Below are 16,385 nucleotides of genomic sequence, written 5' to 3'. Positions count from 1 at the left end.
TTTGAAATTTAAGTAATTTTTACTGAAATAGTGCTAGAAAAAAAAGCTTTTCTTGTCTTTTGATGCTTTTTTACCTTCCCTTCGACTCTGGAATCTTAAATTTGACGGTCTTACGGTCTTCCAATAGAAACTCTCATAAAATCACCGGGCTACCCCTGGTCTACTGGTCTACAGAATGGTCTCATTTTCAAAAGAGTTAAATGGAATTTGAGTTAGGACTTTGAAACTTTTGATGATTTTTTACCTCCCTTTGACTCTGTAATCTTAATTCGACGGTCTTACGGTCTTCCAATAGAAACTCTCATAAAATCACCGGGCTACCCCTGGTCTACTGGTCTACAGAATGGTCTTCATTTTCAAAAGAGTATAAATGGAATTTGAGTTAGGGCTTTGAACTTTGATGATTTTTTATCTTCCCTTTGACTCTGTAATCTCAAATTTGACGGTCTTACGGGTCTTCCAATAGAAACTCTCATAAAATCACCGGGCTACCCCTGGTCTACTGGTCTACAGAATGGTCTTCATTTCAAAAGAGTATAAATGGAATTTGAGTTAGGACTTTGAAACTTTTGATGATTTTTTATCTTCCCTTTGACTCTGTAATCTCAATTTGACGGTCTTACGGTCTTTCCAATAGAAACTCTCATAAAATCAAATCACCGGCTACCCCTGGTCTACTGGTCTACAGAATGGTCTTCATTTTCAAAAGAGTATAAATGGAATTTGAGTTAGGACTTTGAAACTTTTGATGATTTTTTATCTTCCTTTGACTCTGTAATCTCAAATTTGACGGTCTTACGGTCTTCCAATAGAAACTCTCATAAAATCACCGGGCTACCCCTGGTCTACTGGTCTACAGAATGGTCTTCATTTTCAAAAGAGTATAAATGGAATTTGAGTTAGGACTTTGAAACTTTTGATGATTTTTTATCCTTCCCTTTGACTCTGTAATCTCAAATTTGACGGTCTTACGGTCTTCCAATAGAAACTCTCATAAAATCACCGGGCTACCCTGGTCTACTGGTCTACAGAATGGTCTTCATTTCATTTCAAAGAGTATAATGGAATTTGAGTTAGGACTTTGAAACTTTTGATGACTTTTTACCTTCCCTTTGACTCTGGAATCTCAAATTTGACGGTCTTACGGTCTTCCAATAGAAACTCTCATAAAATCACCGGGCTACCCCTGGTCTACTGGTCTACAGAATGGTCTTCATTTTCAAAAGAGTATAAATGGAATTTGAGTTAGGACTTTGAAACTTTTGATGATTTTTTACCTTCCCTTTGACTCTGTAATCTCAAATTTGACGGTCTTACGGTCTTCCAATAGAAACTCTCATAAAATCACCGGGCTACCCCTGGTCTACTGGTCTACAGAATGGTCTTCATTTTCAAAAGAGTATAAATGGAATTTGAGTTAGGACTTTGAAACTTTTGATGATTTTTTATCTTCCCTTTGACTCTGTAATCTCAAATTCGACGGTCTTATGGTCTTCCAATAGAAACTCTCATAAAATCAGCGGGCTACCCCTGGTCTACTGGTCTACAGAATGGTCTTCATTTTCAAAAGAGTATAAATGGAATTTGAGTTAGGGCTTTGAAACTTTTGATGCTTTTTACCTTCCCTTTGACTCTGGAATCTCAAATTTGACGGTCTTACGGTCTTCCAATAGAAACTCTCATAAAATCACCGGGCTACCCCTGGTCTACTGGTCTACAGAATGGTCTTCATTTTCAAAAGAGTATAAATGGAATTTGAGTTAGGACTTTGAAACTTTTGATGATTTTTTATCTTCCCTTTGACTCTGTAATCTCAAATTTGACGGTCTTACGGTCTTCCAATAGAAACTCTCATAAAATCACCGGGCTACCCCTGGTCTACTGGTCTACAGAATGGTCTTCATTTTCAAAAGATAAATGAATTTGAGTTAGCTTTGAAACTTTTGATGATTTTTTTATCTTCCCTTTGACTCTGTAATCTCAAATTTGACGGTCTTACGGTCTTTCCAATAGAACTCTCATAAATCACCGGGCTACCCCTGGTCTACTGGTCTACAGAATGGTCTTCATTTTCAAAAAGATATAAATGGAATTTGAGTTAGGACTTTGAAATTTTGATGATTTTTACCATCCCTTTGACTCTGGAATCTCAAATTTGACGGTCTTACGGTCTTCCAATAGAAACTCTCATAAAATCACCGGGCTACCCATGGTCTACTGGTCTACAGAATGGTCTTCGGTTTTTGAAACATTTTGGATTGGGTTTTAATAATCAAGAAACATTCTTTTTATTTTGACTTTTTCTTTTTCTTTTTCCTTACTATAAAATCTTCCACCTCCACTGTCACACTAGTCCTTTTGGTTTTCCTTTTCAATATTTTCTCCTCTTCTCCACTTTTTCGTTCTTCATCCGAAGATATCACAATGACGTCGGGCTCTGAAAATAAAAAAATAAAACACGAGAGTCATGTTATGTCCAAAACTTAACCTTTAAGACATAAAAAAGGACGAAATTGAAAACGAGCTGAGCTTGTAAGAAAAAATCACCTTTTGGCTTTGGTCCATACAGCCTGACCATAGTTGATTGGCTAAAACAGGTACAATTTTGCTTTAGCATTTCCTCCTCTTTCCTCTTTTGTGCATCTGCCATTTTCTCGGAAAGGACAAGTAAAGTGTGTAATATTTCCATCTTCAGTGGTCCTTTTAACAGGTCCAGAAATATAACCCGAATTGGAAAACTACCGGTACACAAGAAATCGGGGAAAGTTATGGTACTCTTACCTTATAGAGAGAGGAAGTAACATGGTGTAATGGTTTATAGAACGGTCTTCACTTTAAAAAAAAATGGTATTGACCTCTATTGGAAATACTTAAATTAGTTTGAAATTTTTTTACAGCTCTAATTTTGCAATTTTGACGGTCTTTGAATAAGAGATTTTAAATTTTTCCAACTAAACATATCAAAATATTTAATAAACTGGCATAGAAGGGAAGATTTAAAATTGAAACATTCAAAATTATTTCAAGCATTATCAATGAAATTTTCAAAATGAAAAACACGATTTAAAAAATACATTTTTAAGTAAATTTACAAGTCTGTGCCCTACGACATAATGTTGCACCCTGTCTTGACGAATGAAATGAGAATTCAGGATCAGCCAGAATCTTTGACCATGCACACCCATATTTCTGAATTCCTAATTTCAAAAATTTATCTTCTGTCGAAGAAAATGCTACTTTTTTCTGGCGTTGACCTTTTGTTTTGATTCGATTGCTTTGTGTTACAGAGTCTGATTGTGTGATATTAAAGTGCGGGGCTTGAAGAGTCGATGTATCCAAATTTCTGTAATTTTTGATAGAGCATTTCTTGATGGAGTCTCATCGGTTAATTTTCCATTACTTGTTTCCCTTTCTTTCGATGCAACATCTCTAGATTGAAGTTTTTGGTAGTGGACTCGCGCAACAAACGAGGTATGTTTTTGGTCTGAGAGAGAAACATGCTGCTCTTCGACTGTCAATTTCGCTGCGCTTTCCGTTTCAATAATCTGTCGATATCTAGTTGGATTTATGTACTTTCCAATAGCTTGAAAAACTAACCTTCCAAAGACGTCACTTAGACGTGAAAGTTGTGTTCCGTTCCTAGTAATTAGAAGATAGTCACATGTCGGATTCATTCTTGATCTAATACATTTGATGTATCCATTGACAATATCTAAGACTTGTTTTGTAAAAATTAAGGTGTCGAATCCGTATTTTTCCATAGTTTTGAACACTGTTTGGTCGATCATTCCATTTTGGTCAACATTTTCAATCATTTCTACAGTCAGATATTGAAAAGTCATAGGTCTAGTAGCTTTTACCATAAGGAACAGAACTGCAGTGAGAAACCCAGTACAAAATGACAAATCGTGTGACGATGGACGAAAGTCCTTAGTTGAGGTACTAAGTAAAATTTGAGTAAATCTTTCGGCATGATGAGGAATAACTGATTGCATATCTTCTAGGCTTGCCCAGCAATCTATCTTAGACAAGTAATCAACACTGAGCAAAATGTTCCACTCACATCGCATTTTTCGAGCAAGCGTTTTTTTAACACGTAAATAAATCTCTGATACCACATATGTTTCGTTAAGTGCTGTGCTGTTCATTCTCCTAAAATCTAGAACATGCGACAAGGAGTTCATATATCCTATTAAACCAGCATAGCCAACACACCAATCCTTTTTTAAGTATTCAATAAAGTCTGAGATAGAAGAAATTGAACCGACACAATAATCTACGATGGTTAGTGGTATGTCCCACTCAGGGTAGCAATCTTGACAGCAAAATTTTAAAAACTTTAAAACTCTGCAACTAACTTGGCTTGACTGTTTATAGCTTTTAGAGCCACCGACGGCACTACACAGCCAGGATTTAAAAGAAATGTCAAATGAACAGTCTCGATTGAAAGATGTATATCCTTAGTCCTACTCCGCTTCGTTCTTTTTAGGGTTGTAGATGTCACAACCTGCTTCGGTAAAACATCCTCTACATTTGGCTTTTCGTCAAAAAAATAATACCACCCATGCCTCTGATAAACATGCTTCCTGCAACCACCTCGTTTTGTTTGGTACGATCGCTGTCACAACTCTTTACAGACAATTAAATAAACTCTCTATCTGGAACCAAACTCAAGCGTTTTGGTTTAGAAGCAGCTCCTACAGCGTCTTTCCAAATTTTCTTTGATAAAAGTTTCTTTGGCATTCCTTTTCCACGCACAATATACAAATAAAACCAATCTCGACCGAATTCACTCATTCGAAAAAAAAAATTGCATAAACTTGTAAAAAGTAGCAAAAGCACCCTGATTTGTATTCAAAACAAAGAAAATCCGGGGACATCCTATCATATATAAATTCTGAATATGAATTAGCATAATTTAACAAAATTTACATATCAACCAATCTCTATCCAGTAAACGGGTCAGTCGTTTGTACCCCCAGTCTTTCCTCCAAATAAAATCATAAGAACGAAAAGACTCTCTCAATATAGACACCCCCTTGAAACTTCAAAATATGCAGCTGAAATTACTAATCTCAGCTCTTTAAAACGGAGGTACTCGATGGGAAATTTCTTATAAATAAATGGGAACTACAAAGCCCACTAAAACCCCCTAATTTTCTCAAGCAATCAAGCTTTTAAAATGAGACTCTGACAATATCCAGGGTGTGAAGAGATGTAATACAGTTTTTTTGAAGAACATATTTCAAAACAGTCCTAATTCGTCCCCTTTTTGGTCAGTAAAATGCTCATCCAAAATAAACGGAGTCACGTTAGGTAAAATACGCTTATTCAAAGATTTTCTTATAAATGACAATAATTTCGACAGGAACGAAAACGACCTCATTAGATGCTCTCAAAGGACCGTTTATTTTCTTTCGATTTCTAGTGAAAAAGGAATCAAAAAGTCCTTAAATGAAACACAGAAAGGAACGTTTGTAACAACTTAATTGAATACCTAAGCAAATATACTACAATCTCCTTTGAGACGCCTTGTACCGTTAAATGTGTTCCCATCCTTAAAAATGGCAGATATACATTTGGGAAATTAAAAAATACAGTTGATTTCGACTTGAACAAAGGGAACAGAATTATTATGAAACGTAAAAAACCGTAGATGAAAATACGGTTCCTCATACGTCTTAACAATCTGATAAAAGACAGAATTGTGAGCGCAGAAGAAAACAGAGAGAGATCGTTGAAAGTTTCGTAAACGTGATAATTTTTTTAAACATCTGATCGCGGTATTCGTAATTGATTTAATTGGAATTTTTTTAATTGATTTGATGATGCAACCTCGAAAACAACTTGATAACCAAACGGTGGCCAATGCCCTCCGACGAACAATCCTGCAATTGGTAAGAATATCTTTTCTTTTTTTTCACGTGGCATGGGATTATTTTGCTTGAAAGAAGCGAGGATACTTTTTTCTCAAACAAACTAATGCTAGATATTTGAATCCGGGTAGTTTTTGGAAACCGTCTTAAAAACACTTCACGCCGAAAGTTTTGAAGAAAAAAAATTAAAAATCTTATTTTGAAACTTTATGACTTAAAATTCACCCAAATCAACAGAACTCTAAACCATCATAAAGTAAAATTAGACATTGTTAAATCAACAGGGTCTTCAATTGGTAATCTTCTTTTTCACAACAATGTACAAAGTCATTTTCCTAAGCCATGTTCTCGTCGTTGTGATATCTGTTCTAATGAAATTCGAAATGAAAACACCCACGTTGAGTCCCCAACTAATGGCAGGAGCTACCCCATTAACGCACGTCTAACTTGTACTGATTGTGGTATCTACTGTATCTCATGTTCGTGTTTATCTATGTACATTGGGAAAACCACCACCTATTTCAACCAGCGTTTTAAAGAACATTTCCAACAATCGAGAACTTCAGCAGTGTTAGAACACTCAAAAGTATGTAGTGTTGGAAAAGAAAAAACTGACTTTGCTGTCCAATATCTGGAAAGCATTCACTCAAGGGGGAAATATACATTGTCTGAAAGGGAATATCTATGGAACGAACGTTTGAGGGGGGTTTTAAATATTCAAAAAACTTTGAAAAGCTGATTTTTATACTTGTGACTGATTCTGTATATACACTATTTATTTGTGACACATGATATAATTTTTATTTATCTATTTTTAGAACTAAAAACACTGATGATGATTATTAAATCGAAACATGTATGAAAAATAAAAATTAACATGCTTGGTTAAGTTTACCGACTATGCCTTCACTACTCATTTATTAAAATTCAAAAAAGAGCTTCTGATAAAACGATTTCCAAGAATGTATCCATCCTCCATAAGCTTATAGTTCGGCAAAAAACTTTATTTAAATTTTACAACCTAACCAATGCTCTCCGCAGTCTAAAAATATGTGCTCTAAATTTTTGGAAAATTGATTGCTTTTTAGTCTCTTTTAAAACAAGATCTTTCAAATTTTTTTGAAGTACAACCTTTTAGGGACTTAATTTCTGGCAAAGTAGGGTGTAGTCTGAGTTGTTCCTAGGTCCTACCACACCCTTTTTATCTTGACATTTGAGCTGAGCGTTCATGGCTGATAAGCCATGTGCTAATCAGCCATATAAGCCGTCTTTTTTGCTTGAAAATGCCAGTAGGCCGTAAAGCCGTAGGATTTCTAGATAAAACTCAATCGATTATAGTCTGTGTTATGACCTATGAAAATGAGACAGGGGTATTATATTTTTTTACTAGTCTGTGTAATGACCTTTCAGACTTAGAATTTTTCAATAGTATGATACTTCGTTCTTTTTTAACCTTTTAAAGACTTAATTTCTGGGAAAGTAGGGTGTAGTCTGAGTTGTTCCTAGGTCCTACCACACCCTTTTTATCTTGCGATTTGAGCTGAGCCGTTCATGGCTGATAAGCCATGTGCTAATCAGCCATATAAGCCGTCTTTTTTGCTTGAAAATGCCAGTAGGCCGTAAAGCCGTAGGATTTCTAGATAAAACTCAATCGATTATAGTCTGTGTAATGACCTATGAAAATGAGACAGGGGTATTATATTTTTTTACTAGTCTGTGTAATGACCTTTCGGACTTAGAATTTTTCAATAGTATGATACTTCGTTCTTTTTTAACCTTTTAAAGACTTAATTTCTGGGAAAGTAGGGTGTAGTCTGAGTTCCTAGGTTTTACCACACCCTTTTTATTTTGAAATTTGAGCTGAGCCGTTCATGGCTGATAAGCCATGTGCTAATCAGCCATATAAGCCGTCTTTTTTGCTTGAAAATGCCAGTAGGCCGTAAAGCCGTAGGATTTCTAGATAAAACTCAATCGATTATAGTCTGTGGAATGACCTATGAAAATGAGACAGGGGTATTATATTTTTTTACTAGTCTGTGTAATGACCTTTCGGACTTAGAATTTTTCCATAGTATGATATTTCGTTCTCTTCTAACCTTTTAAAGACTTAATTTCTGGGAAAGTAGGGTGTAGTCTGAGTTGTTCCTAGGTCCTGCCACGCCCTTTTTATCTTGAGATTTGAGCTGAGCCGTACCTGGCTGATAAGCCATGTGCTAATCAGCCATATAAGCCGTCTTTTTTGCTTGAAAATGCCAGTAGGCCGTAAAGCCGTAGGATTTCTAGATAAAACTCAATCGATTATAGTCTGTGTAATGACCTATGAAAATGAGACAGGGGTATTATATTTTTTTACTAGTCTGTGTAATGACCTTTCGGACTGAGAGATTTTCAATAGTATGATACTTCGTTCTTTTCTAACCTTTTAAAGACTTAATTTCTGGGAAAGTAGGGTGTAGTCTGAGTTGTTCCTAGGTCCTGCCACGCCCTTTTTATCTTGAGATTTGAGCTGAGCCGTACCTGCCGTACCTGGCTGATAAGCCATGTGCTAATCAGCCATATAAGCCGTCTTTTTTGCTTGAAAATGCCAGTACGCCGTAAAGCCGTAGGATTTCTAGATAAAACTCAATCGATTATAGTCTGTGTAATGACCTATGAAAATGAGACAGGGGTATTATATTTTTTTACTAGTCTGTGTAATGACCTTTCGGACTTAGAATTTTTCATTAGTAGGATACTTCGTTCTTTTAAAACCTTGAGGATTTAATTTTTGGGTCAAGATGAACATTTTACAAGAATTTTTGTCATTCGATTGTTCGTTAACTATTCAAACAAAGACTTTTATTATGTTTTTCTAAAGAACGCGTCATCTCTATTGTTTTGAATAACCAATTATGTGAATATCTTTTAAATACTTCAACACAACTGTAATTTCTGGGAAAGTAGGGCTAAGTCTGAGTTGTTCCTAGGTTTTTGCCACACCCTTTGTATCTAGACACTGATAACTCAATTAATGTAGTCTGTGTTATGACCTATAGAGAATGATACCGGGGTTCTATATTTTTTTTTATTTTCTAGTCTGTGTAATGACCTATAAAAATGCCAATTTTTTCCTTGTTATGTTCTGTTGCTTTATAGATTTCTGATACCTACCAGGTAATCGTATGCAGAGCATTGCATCCAACACCAGGCATGAATGTTGACATTAAGAAAATTCAAACAAAACTAGACCAAGCATTGAAAAGTCTGAATGGAGTGAAATTCTTTATCTCTTGTGGCACGGCGACATGCACAAAAGTGAAAGCTGATGGGTACAATTGTGGTGTTGCGTACTTTATTGTGGCTCATCAATCGAGACAAATAACAGAAGAAAAAGTATTCCAACTGATGTATGATCAAGAAGACTTGGAGCTTGACGTTAACAAATTAAAAACAAGAAGCAAGAACGCAATGGAAAAGAATGAGTTGATATTCGCCAAATTAAAGCAAGCTGTCAAGGTAATAGTATTTATTTACGTTAAAGTGTTTCAGTTCAGAATATGATAGTTGGTGCAGCTTTTGAATCTCGGCGGGCTATCACTTTCTTTGGCAAATTTAATAAATTGAAATATTATTTTGTTCTTCAGGACCACAAAAACAACATGATTAAAGAGATGGTACCACAGAACTACGAATTTGTTCATTTGACGTCCTGCCAAGCTCGCATTGATAAACCAATAGAAATGGCTTCTAAGATGCTGACAAGAAAGAAGTTCCAGCACAACCTTAGTTTACGTGGACACGACGTAACGGATGAACCAATAGAAGAAGATCGCGAAACCCAGTTTGGAAGAACCATGAGCTGGGTGAAAGAGTTGATGGTGAAGCTGGATCATCGCATCCATGATGGGAGCGTCTACAGAAAAGTTAAAGAAGGTAGATTAAAATTCACTATCCTTATCTTGAATGCAGCTATGAACTGAAATTGTAACTTACCAAACTTTTTTTTACGAAAAGACTTTTTCTAAAACAGCTCTAGTCTTTATTTTCACAATTCTTGGATGTCATTTCTAACTCCCTTATTTGTTTTCGTTCCTTTTGTAGCAACGTACGCATTTAAATTTTACAAGAGTGTCGAGGCATACGTTCACCAAATGTGCAACAATCAAGAGCGAGGTGAATTCATCATGAGAGACAAGAAAAATTTGGAATCTTTTATGTCCTCAAAACATATCCAGGTAAACCATTACGTCTATTCTGCAATTTGAAATTTCTTTTAATAAAAAATGTTCGTACCTAAATTTAATTTGAATAAGGTATACTAAAAAGTACAAGCTCAAAAAACCTTTTCTCTCTGTTTCCAGGTACTTCCCGTCATTGAGTTTGATTACGACTACATCGAGATCGCTGAAGGCTGGTTCTTCAAACTCTCTTCACGGCAATTTGTAGAGTGCCCTTTCACTGCTGAGGACTTTGGGAAAGTTAGCCCCAGAACTTACAGCAATTTCAGAAGAGGAACCGTATGTGACGGTGGTTTCTTTGCTGAATCCGTAAACAACAGCTTCCCTGAGCTGAGAGAGAAGGTGCAGTTCCTGAAAAGAATGTACCAGTGTATGTTATGTCACCAGTTCCCCCACAAAGTACCAAGATTAACAACTGTTGGTACGTAATTATCTTCTATTATTTTTTTCCTCATACACTTCGATAATTGTGACTTGGATGATTATATGGCCTTATATCAACATAAATAAAAGTATGACCCGTGACCTAATATCATCATGTATCATCATGAGTCTTTAATCTTGTCATGTTCTTTTGTTAGGTGACAACAACTCTGGGAAAACATCATGGGGTAATGTTTTGTTTGGGTTGATACATCCGTCAAAGATCGCTGTGCTAAGCAAGGAGAAAAATTTTGGAGCAAGCATGATCACGGAGCGAACCGAACTGCTCTTTATTGACGAATGGGTCTACGAAACCATGGCGCCCGACCAGATGAAAACGATCCTCCAAGGTGGCTACTTCTCACAGGCAGTGAAACATGAGAAGCCAAGAATGAGCAAAATGAATGCTGGCATTTACATCACCTGTCAAAAGATGCCTCACTTTGGGGATGATGAAGATGCCATGCGATGCAGGTTGGCTGATTTTCAAACGAAAAAGTTAGTCAACAAACAAGCAGCTGCACCGGCGTGGATCTTGAAAAACGCCTTTGAGTGTCTAATGTGGATGACGGACATGATCAACGCTCATCGTCACCTCCTCACTGAAGAAGAATTATTTTATGAGCTACCAACCAGTGAAGATGCCAACGCTCGTCTACCAATTGATGTTGAAGAAGAAGAAGAATCGCAGAAAATTGTAAACTTTAAGCAGAACGAATTAACGGGGATTGACCTTTGCGATGGTGATATCAACCCTATTGTTGAAACAAGTGAGTAGAATGCCATTGTTTTTTTTTATCTGGTCTTAGATATTATGTATAGTAGAGGAAAATTTTGTTATTCTGGTTCTCGTTTGGTTTTCTCAAGAAATCATCATTTCTCTTTAATAATCGTATACGGTTTAATTTGAAGGTCAAGAAGAAGCTCAAAGCCCATCATCCGTCATTGACGTCATTGCTTTTAGTCCAATCAGGACTCCGGTCACGCCTTTTACACCAACAGCAAGCCCTGCTTCTTTGTTAAATTGTAAGTCTTGGTTGTCTCATTTCTCTACTTTCCTTCATTTTCAATTAGGATAATAAGCCAAAGAAAACTTTTAGGTTAATGTGGTTCAGGCGCCAACAATTCTGCTTTTTTGTACTTGCACATGAATGGAACATAAAAGTTGAATCCTGGTCGAAAGCTCTATACTCAGATTAATTTAAATTTCTTCGTTTTGCTTTTTTTCAAGATCAAGATGTTCCCAAGTTCACCAGTTCTCCAAGCAACTTGCTTGCCGAATCGACGCCAGTTCCAACTACTAGCTACACTTCTTTTACCGCAGGTAAGCAGTTTTTCTTTCTTATTTTACCTGAGGTATGCTGATTTTTCAAATGGGCTGATCTGTTTTCAATTTGGATTTTCCTCATTTGATGGCTTTTTGCTTGACACTTTTAGATGATGACTTCTTCTCGTGTGATGAAGATTATGATTGTTTCAAAGCTCGAGATAAGGAACGAATAGCGGCCGAATTGAGAGCCAAATTTGGTACTGACGAAGACGTGGACACCGATTGTAAGATATTTCATTTAGTATCCCCTTACTCCTTGCATATTTTAATTTTTTAAAACGCTCGAGCACTTATGGAAAACAAAATTGTGTACTGTAAATTATACGTTTCCTCTCTATTCTATTGATAATCTTCACATGTAAAATATGACGTTTACTTCTTTCCAGCCCCAGATATCCATTTCGAAAAGTCAAAGCGAAACAAATCAAAAATGCAGATCGTTTCAAGTGATGATGAAAACTCAGATGAAACCCAAGTAGCTGGTACGTATACTTATCGATTATCTTAGCGATTAAATTTTTCCTTTTCCCTCCCTGATTGATATCATAATTTTTGGATACTCCCAATCCTCCAGTGTAAACAATGTCTATCTTTTTTCTTCCCAGAACCTCATAATCATAAGCGTCGAAGTGAAGATAACTTTTCTGACGTAAAAACGCCAAAAATTACAAGGATGGCAACATTACCAGAGAAATCGAAAAACAACCACCTGTCTTCTGATATTGGTAAGCAGTTTATTCCAAATTAATCAAATGGGATTCGATAACGTTTTCTCCTCGTTTTACTGCCAATCCAGCATGTTGCTCTAATTACTAAGCACTTTTTTTCTTAGAAAGGAGATCCATCACATCTATCGTGACGAATCAAGTCAACAATATGTTCCAAATGTTAACACCTGGTAAGTGGGATTATTCTTTTAAATGGTGTTTATCTTTAGAAGGTTCATTGTATTTGAGGCATCTTTTTTGCAAGTAATTTACTTGTGGTGAATGAAAATTAGAGATATTGACCTCTTTTTTTCTGATTTAATTTTTCTAGCAAAAACGTCATCAACAACGAACTGTCCACTAACAAAAATCAACCCAGCAACGCCTTTGCTGCAACTGTCTACGCCAGGTTAGTTATTATGAATTTGATTTATTTTTTGAATTTCCAAAGAATCAAACCAACAAGTTTGAAATGTCTGATTGCCTCCGTCTTCTTACTTACTCCCTAGTTAGTGATGTAATTATATAATTGAATTTGAGAAATTTAAGAAGAACTAATTTTGCTCTTTACTTTGTTCAGATCGTCAACGTCAGTCGATTTACGAAGACCTTTGCAACTCTGCTGAAACGTTGTAAACGACAAGAAATAAAAGATGAGCACGTCGTGGCATCGCTCAATTACCCGTTGCGTTTGGATCAATTTAATTGTTCATTGTTTTGTATCTAATTTTTAACTTTTTCAATTTTAAAACTCCATTCGATTTAATTTTACATTTTATTTCAGTTTCGGGGAGATTTCTAACAGAATCTTTGAGTACAATTGCGTTTTGTGGATTTTCAGTGGGGAAGAAGTTGTTGCGTTTTAGAATGCATTTCACTTTGAATTTTGTTTCTACTTGTCTTCAATATAACGTCTACGGGTTGTGTTTGCGGAGGTCTAGAACTTGTAGTTTATAATTTAATTTAGGTTAAGTTCGTGCTAGAAAAAGTTACGAAATGAAAACATGAAAAGATTTAATTCAACTTTCAATGAGTTGAGGATGGTACAAAAAATCTTCTTGCATTCGTTTTCTTTTTGGGCATTATCATTTTGCACAACCAGCCAAAACCAGTCAAAACCAGTCAAAACCAGTCAAAACCAGTCAAAACCAGTCGAAACCAGTCAAAATCAGTCAAAATCAGTCACTTCCAGGCAAACTGAATCGCTTTTTGGCAAAAGGAGTCAATGGAGGTGACAATCACTCAATTAAGTCATTTAAAAAGTCGTTTAAAAGGGGACAACCAGTCAAAAGAGTCATTTAAAAGGGGACAACCAGTCAAAAAAGTCATTTAAAAGGGGACAACCAGTCAATTCAGTCATTTAAAAGGGGACAACCAGTCAAAAAAGTCATTTAAAAGGGGACAAACAGTCAAAACCAGTCAAAACCAGTCAAAATCAGTCAAAATCAGTCAAAACCAGTCACTTCCAGGCAAATTGAATCGCTTTTTGGCAAAAAAGTCATTTAAAAGGGGACAACCAGTCAATTCAGTCATTTAAAAGGGGACAACCAGTCAAAAAAGTCATTTAAAAGGGGACAAACAGTCAAAACCAGTCAAAACCAGTCAAAACCAGTCACTTCCAGGCAAATTGAATCGCTTTTTGGCAAAAGGAGTCAATGGAGGTGACAATCACTCAATTAAGTCATTTAAAAAGTCGTTTAAAAGGGGACAACCAGTCAACTGAGTCATTTAAAAGGGGACAACCAGTCAATTCAGTCATTTAAAAGGGGACAACCAGTCAAAAAAGTCATTTCAAAGGGGACAACCAGTCAAAAAAGTCATTTCAAAGGGGACAACCAGTCAATTCAGTCATTTAAAAGGGGACAACCAGTCAAAGGAGTCATTTAAAAGGGGACAACCAGTCAAAAAAAGTCATTAAATAAAAAGTGTAACCATGAAAGGAGTCATTTAAAATGGAACCTAAGCTTATGGAACTGACACACGTCAGTTACCGAAGGAGCAATAATAACGGGCAGTAAAAGGACCCCTAACAATATTCCAAACAAAAAACAATGTCAAAAGTGACCTGAGGATTTTAGATCTGGTTTTTATTCAACTCTTTCAACTTGACAAATATATGTACTAGATATGCTAGACTCATTAAGAGAATTATCTCAAAAAAAAAAAAAGGTTTACAAAAGATTTTTGTTAATGTTAATAATGTTTGTTGATAACTAAATGTAATTGAGAGTGACCAACGACTTAAAGAGGAAAACTGTTGGGATCAATTTTTCTCATTTGTTTATTTGGTACAGTCTTGGTAATCAAACCATAGCAAATACTGAATGCATGGTCGCAATCTTTTATTTTTGTCTGTCCATTGACGTAAGCCGACATGCCAGCCACCAGCCAAGCGCCGCAACTGTTTGAGCCGTTAATTTCTTTCTGACATTTATAGAAACAGCTGAATGAAACGTTCACTCCCCCGAAAAGAATTTCTCCCAAGCGTAAGGCTGTGGTCGTTTTCCCTTCTTTCCAGCAAAATGAGTCGACCAATATTATATGCCGATGCTTGACATCCACGATAAACCCATTGAAATGGATACCATTACACATTGGTATCAAAACTGTGTCTCGATTTTCGATGATTGCTGGAGAAATATACCTCTCGTAAAATGGTAGGTAAAGACTCTCAGATGGTGAAAAACAGGGAAGACCCAAGTGTCTTTAGAACTAACCTTGTTCAACAAGTGATCGATTGCTAAAGTATCCAGCGGCATATGCTTTTCACGGCACAAGTCCAACTCACGTTTGACACGATTAACCACATTTTCACTGTTTGATAGCGCTTCAGTATCGAACGGGATTACTTCAACATCTAAAAAGGGAAATAGAGGTGGAAATGAAGAAGTAAAAGTTGTTCTGACGCTATAGTTGTTTTATACAGAGTGATATGTTTTCCTAAAACGAATTTGCAAAGGTGAATCAATTAAGCACAATTGTAATAAAATAATTCGATGTATGAATCCGAAAACTTACCATTTTCAAATGAATCCTGATAAGACTGCATTTTGAAGAGGTTTGATTTGAGTGTAAAACGATGACTTGAAAAACGGTCTGGTTTCACAAAGAATGAAAACGTTAATGAGAGAAACATGTTTTTATTTTTGCTAAATATCGGTCAAGATATGTGTAAAAATTATGAGTCGTGTTCTTTCTGAATGATGTAAAGTCAAAGATCGCATCGACAAAATAAGAAGAGCAGGCGGAGCCTTTATCATGCAACTGTGATTTTCAGAAACTCGATGTGCCAGTTTGATACGAAATTAGAGCACGTGCACAAAGTTAGTGCACGAGTTTATGCATTCTGCATCCCTTAAATTTCTTCTTTTGCATTTGAGAGTTTGACTCTGTCGGAGACAGTATTAGATTTCCCGCTGTTTTTACTAGTTTGCAGTAAACTGACGTTCATCATTATGGCTTCTTTTTCAATCGCTAATTTATTGAAAGACGAGGGTAAGATTTTCAATTAACCAATTAATTTTAATTGCTTCAATTGTCATTATTATTACTGCAATTATTATGTCTGAAACACGTGGACGGTCATCAAACAGTACACCCCTGTCTCAGTGACCCGGTGAGAGCTTTTTTGCCAGTGGGGATAAAATGAAAGAGCAAAATGCCAATGGGGATGGAAAATCCCTTCTTGCTTTTAATGGGTAGGGATTTTGAATTATATTGTTTACAACTCAAAAATCCATTGGGGATTCCCAAAATTTTAATGCTTTTCTTAGTGAGTGAGGCTGCGAGAGTTCAGTGTAGGTTTTCCAATAGGGATGAAATTTCAGGGCAT

General features: G+C 36.1%; 1 long non-coding RNA gene across 1 annotated transcript; it reads left to right on the top strand.

Annotated features, from left to right (window-relative positions):
- The first annotated feature begins 11,773 nt into the window (after positions 1-11,773).
- LOC136800586 (uncharacterized) lies at positions 11,774-12,274 on the top strand. The gene is made up of 3 exons (XR_010845727.1): positions 11,774-11,840; positions 11,954-12,070; positions 12,233-12,274. It is a non-coding gene; the product is annotated as an uncharacterized lncRNA (long non-coding RNA).
- The last annotated feature ends 4,111 nt before the right edge of the window (positions 12,275-16,385 follow it).

Source organism: Clytia hemisphaerica, unplaced genomic scaffold, assembly GCF_902728285.1.
Source record: "Clytia hemisphaerica strain Z4C2 unplaced genomic scaffold, Clytia hemisphaerica genome assembly, whole genome shotgun sequence".
NCBI classification, from domain to species: Eukaryota; Metazoa; Cnidaria; class Hydrozoa; order Leptothecata; family Clytiidae; genus Clytia; species Clytia hemisphaerica.
This window is presented reverse-complemented; position numbering and strand designations above follow the sequence as displayed.